Genomic DNA, 6,372 nt, shown 5'->3' on the forward strand with positions numbered 1-6,372 from the left:
CCAGGTCTGTGCATGCTGCCCTGCTCTGCCCATGTGGGGACCACCTCTCCTTCTTGAGGAATCAGCTGGTGATCATCTCCTTGTGGAGGGCTGCCCTGACTTCCAACTCTCTCCAGCAAAGGCAGAAGCCATCCTCGGTACTTCCTCAAAACTCAAGCCAAGTATGAAGATGGTGCAGATGCTAGCTGTGCCTGGGATGCCATGGGCAGGGTCCCCAGATGCTCTGCCCATGGCCCAGGGCACCGCCTGAACAGAGCAAGTGCTGAAGAAACAAAACCGACGTGCGCTGACCTCTGATAGGGCCTCCTTCACCATCCACATCTGTCTCCCATCTGGACAGTAAAATCCATAAGACAGGGAGGGCTTGTCTCATTCATCTTCAAACTCCCAGGGTCACCCTGGCAGGTAAAGGGAATTCATATGTCTTCTGAAGGAAGCAGCTGGTTAGCTGCCAAGTTAAAGGGCCTCTGAAATTCAGAGCTCTGCATAGGAGTCCAGCACACTTTTTTATGAAAGACTCCAACCACGGCAGAAGTGGCCATGGAACCAGTGCTAACCAATTCAGGGTTTGTTCACTGTTTCTCAGTTCATTATCACAACTCATTCTAACAGAGCAGCTGCGCACAGATCCTCAGACATCTACACAGAGTGGGACAATGGTGCCGAGTCACGTCAACGTCCTGTTGCAGACTGGGAGACACCAGTCAAACACGGACCCAGGCAGAGCACAGACCTCGCGTTAAATCGGCTCCGTGTAAACAGTACTCCCTGTCAGGCCCTTTCCTATCTGCACAGCTTCTACAAATTCAACTCTCGCACCTGACATCGAAGAATACTGCACACCCCCATGTGAACCCCCTACTCACCGCCCAAATTGACCCAGCATGGCCGAGTAAAAAAAATTTCAACATAAGGGAACTGGAAGGCATGTGGGGGCTTTCTTGAGTCCCTGCTGCCTGATGGGAAGGCCCAATGCTTCACATCCGCACTGAAGGGTGGGTCTCTTCGGCCCCGGCTTTGACCTGGAGCTAATCAGTATTAACTAATTTCACTTTCCAGGACCAACTTCAAAGGCCTGTAAAGCCAGAGAAGGGAGAGGAGATGGAACACGCCCTCACCTCAGATCTGCTGCAACCACGCACTTCTCAGATGCCTCCCAAGGTGCACAGCGTGCCCGATGCCTGTTTCACATCCGCCAACCTGCAGATCTTCTATGTGGCATCAGCCTCCTGGGCACTGGGAACAAGAGATATAATGGAAAGTCCTCTCGGCAGCAAAGGTGAGGCAAAGGGCCCCAATGCAATGGAACTCACCTTTTTCTGACAGTCTCAAAACAGAAGGAAAATGCTGTACAGCCAACTTCCCCTCATGCAGGTTTATTTACCTGTGACTCAGAGGCCATGACAGACAATTTCAGGTTCTTACCTATTCCTATTTTCCCCATCCAGGAAGCCTTTGTTTTGAATATCGTACGAACTTGCCATTTTGTAGGCCGAAAACAGCAAATATTGGCAGTTTCTTACGGTTCAACTGAATAAAATATGATCATGGCCTTTTGTGAAACCATGAAGAAGAGGTGGATATCTCAATATGTGTTTCCAGACTGGCTTTGTTCCTGAAGCACTAACTCTGTTCACTCAGGATTTTAGACACTGAAGAATAAACATCAATATCCCACCAAGAAAACCAAAAGAATGAAATAATTTTGCATCCACCTTGGAGCCTTTTTAGGACAAGGCAGGACACAAACTTTTAAAAAGCTGCAGTTGTCCCTCTGTATACACAGGGACATGGATTCCAGAACACGCCCCGAGTTGACCCAAATTACGTATCCACAGGACCCCGCGGCCACCCTATGGAACCGCATGTAGGAAACGTCGGCCCTCCACAAAGCCAGGTTTTTTCAGTAAGGGTTTGGTTGGAAAAAAAATTAACATAAGTGATTCTTCGAAGCTCAAAACCCATGTTATTCAAGGTCAGCTGCATTTACTACTTGTCTCATATCTGAGGCCTATCTGAGGCCTGAAAGCCATCATTCTCGATACCTTAACATGACGGTTAACAAACTAAGTGTTCTGATTAGAAAGAGGAAAAAGTTTATTTTTAAGCTGACAATGAGAGTGGAAGCAGCTATGGTGAACGGAGAACAGACCTCAGCAAGCACCAAGGCGGGGGTGACTGCCTGTGCTCAGACCCACCAGGGCGTGTTCCTCCATCTCCCTCAGCAGAAAGGGATAACCGCTTCTCCCCCACGACTAAAGGGCCTTTTTTAAATGTTCACATGAGAAGTGCTATGAAAAGCTGAAAGGTCACAGATAACATTTTAAAAAATAAACATTAACGTAAGCATTTAACAAGCCCATTATGATTTAAAAATAATAATAAAAAAAAGGTATTAAGTTCCTGGGTGACGTGGCTCATGGCCATTTGGGTGGCCGAGATGGGTGCATCCCCTGAGGTCAAGAGTTTAAGACGAGCCTGGCCAACATGATGAAACCCCGTCTCTAACGAAAATATGAAAATTAGTCAGGCATGGTGGCAGATGCCTGTAACCCCAGTTACTTGGGAGGCTGAGGGAGGAGAATCACTTGAACCCAGGAGGGAGAGTTTGCAATGAGCCGAGATCGTGCCATTGCACTTCGGCCTGGGCGTTGAGTGTGAAACTCCATCCCAAAAAGAAAAAAAAGTATCAAGTTTTCCTTCCAAGGAACCTATCATTCAGCCACTGAGGTATCCTATAGCTACTTATTCAGCCATGAGATAGACCACAGGAGACATAGGCGAACAGGACACAGTTCTCCCCTGAAAGAAGGCCGCACCCTCGACAGAAGGGAGGCCACACTCTGGATGGAATCGGCATAGGGAACAGATGCTGCTGCAGGTGGAACTGGCTACACAGAGCACCTGCTCAAGTGTCTGAGAAATAAGGAGCAGTTGGTGGCATCACCTTCCATACCTGAGCTGGGGTGGTGGGGAACCTGTCGTCACCACCACCACCACCCAGGACAAAGAGCCCCAGAACCACAGAACAAACTTACAAACTCACCGAGGAGATGACCGAGCAATGTGCATGGAGTGATGTGAACACGCAGATGTCAGGGCCACACGCGGCGTTGGTTTTGTGCATCGACTTGAGCGTGCCCGGGGTGCCCAGATGGCTGGTTCTGCATTATTTCTGTGTGAGATGCATGTTTGCCTCTGGACTGAGTGGAGACCCATCCTTGCCAGTGTGGGGGGCACCACCCTATCCACCCAGGGCCCGAGTAAAACAGCAAGGTGGGGAAAACTGGGTTCACTCCACCTGTCTGGCTGATGGGCCAGTAACATCCGTCTTCTGCCGCCCGTGCTCCTGGGTCTCAGCTCCTCGGACCCGGGTGGGATCTGCACCCTCCACTTCTCAAGTCTTCAAGCCACACCCTCCCAGGACTCTAGCTTGCAGGCTGTGGGTCCTGTGGCTTCCTGGACTCTGTAGCCCCTGCAGCAAGCCTCCCCCTGGAGACACACGCACACCTGGATGGCTGTCTTCTCTGGAGAGCCCTTACTAAAAGCCACCCCTAAAAGTGGTCTTCAGAGTTTCTTTCTAGCCCTAAGATCCCAGCGCCCATCCTACAATTCTAGGCGGAAAGGTGAACGGAGACTAATGGACAGAGGTGTGTGCGAGGACACGCCAGGCAGCAGCACTGGGCAGGAGGGCACTAACGCTCACTAAACAAATAATCAATGTTGCTTGCCACAAAAATGAGAACAGTAAAGATTTCTTCAAACAGAAGTGAGTTTTTTTCATGATTTGCTCTTAATACATATGAAATCATAAAAGTAGGCCTATTAACAATTACATAAGTCTTTAGAGGCCCTTGAACTACTTCTGTCCCTTTGTGTTTTTATACAAAATAAGCCTGAGGTTAAAGAGAATAACGTCACTGGCCACAGCTAGGGCCACACGAGGACACAGCTTATACCCATGAGGTCCCTGGGTGCCCCGAGTCCTTCCCTTGCTATTTATGGAAATATGGGGGAAACCAGGAGGTCTGAGCATTTACCTGGCTGTGCTCCCAGGGGCCGAAGAAAGCACCCATCTGTCCAGTCTTCCCTCCACCCCACGGTTCCCTCCTACCCGGACTCTTGGGCTGACGCGGCTCATGCACTCATCAGCGCCATCATTAAACGTTTAGCTTCGCATCACGAGGGCCTCCTCTGGCCTCCTCTGACCACCACTGAACCTGCAGTCAGTACTAGTCTGCAGGACACTCGTGGACAAGGCTGATGGATCACAACCTCCAACGAGGAAGGTGCCAGGCAAGGAGTCAGAGAGCCGAGGATGGAGCAGCACTCACCCAGGGAGGTGAAGGCTAGCAGCGGCCACCACCGAGGACCTCCCTTCCCACCCGGAGGGCAGCCCACCCAGGGAGGTTAAGGCCAGCACCGGCCCCCACTGAGGGCCTCGAGGGCTCTCCCCATCCTGAAGGTGGCTGCGATTACATTTCCCATCGCACCAAGAGACCCCTGTGTTGAGCACAAACCTTTTCAACCTTTGAATCAATAAGGAATCACAACATGGACATTCCCTCAATCCAACTGGCCAGCCCACAAAACAGACACGCAATCATACACATTTCCTGTGGGAAAGTCAGTCAGTCCCTGGGGCCTCTCGCCAGGGGTGGGGGAGCATCATGGGGAGATGCCCCAGCGTGGCTCCTCCCCCTACAGTTCCTTTTCCCTCTGCCCCCTGCCCCTCCCCACCCCCTCCTAGGCTCAGAGGTTCCTTCCTCAAATTCTTTCCCCTTGGTGAAGTCATTCATCCTCAAAATACAAAGCAAAGTCATGGGGGCTCAAGAGAAAATCCACACCGTGGCTCACGTTTAAGATTCTCATATGTTTGAGAATAACCTAGCAAGAATCTTTGGCGTCTGAATGTGGTCTGAAGGCATCTGAGCACACTGCCTGTCACTGGCCCGGAGTGGATCATGGGTGTCTCGGACATCTTCGTAACTCTACACCAATTATTTTGAAACACACTAGCAGGATAGAACCATGTGAATAGCTACTTCTCAGTTAAAAGTAGGAAAAGACTCCAAAAGCTGCCCTCAAGGAACATCCCTTCCCATGAGGAGTTTCTGCATCAGGACTTTCAGGCACAGGCAAGGCCCCCGGGCCCAACTCCCTCATCCCCGAGTCATAAAGCAGCCAAGACGGTGGGGGAATAAAGCAAGTGAAGGAGTCAGTCCCGCACAAAACAGGCTCCAGAAGCCACAGCCACTCTCTCAGTGTGGGAGCCAAGTTCAGAGAGCTGGAAACACCAGCGTTCCCAGGGAGGAGGGCAGAACAATGCCATTTCCCCCTAGTTTAGGGAGACAGCACCCCACGTCCTCTGGCCTTAATAGAAAAGAGACTTCACATAAATGATTTCAATGAATCCACCACACACAGAAAGTGGCCTAAGGGCTAACACACCCATTTAAATGCCCGGCAAAAACACATTAAATGAACACACAGATAAGGGAGGTTCTCCTGTTATCCAAGAAATATTCAGAAACAAATCCAGCAAGCAATCTCTTTGCAATCAAAAGACCAATTCGGAGGTGCAGATTAAAAATCAAGATACAACTGAACCCTTAATACACCAAGAACCAAGTTCCACAGAAGTGTAATCACATCATCATCTCTCAGCTGAAGGAAGCAGCACTGGCCACTGACCAGCTGTTCACTCGTGGGTCAGTGAATGAAAGGCGATGCTGTCCAGGAAAACGATGATATGTTAACCTGAAAAGGACAAAATCGCAGAGGCTGGAGAAACCTTCCAGGTAACCCGACCCCCTCAGTGGACAGAGGACCCCCATGGGGCCACAGAGCCCAGAGCTCCAGTGTGTTCGGGGCAAGCACTCAACTGCAACCCTGATGATGTCCGAACGCCTTCTGCCCTTCTGTGTCTCTGCCCCACTAACAGGGAGTCCGTGAATGCTAAGGAAATGTAACGCATTTCACAACACGTTTAGATTTTTAGCAAATTAAAGATAAACAGTGAGAAACTTTGGGAATTAACCAAAATACAGTTCACTGAATGCCCAGACTCAAAGTTAGTCTCCAAGAGGTGATAAGCTGTGTGTGGTGGTTAATGCTGTAAATCCCAGCAGTTGGGGAGGCTGAGGCAGGAAAATCACTTGAGCCTGGAAGGTTGGGGTTGCAGTGAGCTGTCATTGCACTACTGCACCCAGCCTGGGAAACAGAGTGAGACTGTCAAAAACAAACAAACAAAAAAAAATTAAAGGAGTTCAAATGAATTCGCCCATACCCTTTAAATTTTCATTTGGGTAGATGGGGTGATCTAGTTCCTTTTTCCCTTGCAATACATGAAAAATCTAATAATTAAATATA

The 6,372-nt window shown here is 49.7% G+C and overlaps 1 long non-coding RNA gene across 1 annotated transcript; it reads right to left on the reverse strand.

The window, feature by feature from the left end:
• Window positions 1–1,095: 1,095 nt before the first annotated feature.
• Window positions 1,096–3,479, reverse strand: LOC117072070. The gene is made up of 3 exons (XR_004432702.1): window positions 3,302–3,479; window positions 3,047–3,175; window positions 1,096–1,236 (listed from the first exon to the last, which is right to left on the reverse strand). It is a non-coding gene; the product is annotated as an uncharacterized LOC117072070 (long non-coding RNA).
• Window positions 3,480–6,372: the final 2,893 nt, after the last annotated feature.

Source organism: Trachypithecus francoisi, unplaced genomic scaffold (assembly GCF_009764315.1).
Source record: "Trachypithecus francoisi isolate TF-2019V2 unplaced genomic scaffold, Tfra_2.0 Lachesis_group4, whole genome shotgun sequence".
Taxonomy (NCBI): domain Eukaryota; kingdom Metazoa; phylum Chordata; class Mammalia; order Primates; family Cercopithecidae; genus Trachypithecus; species Trachypithecus francoisi.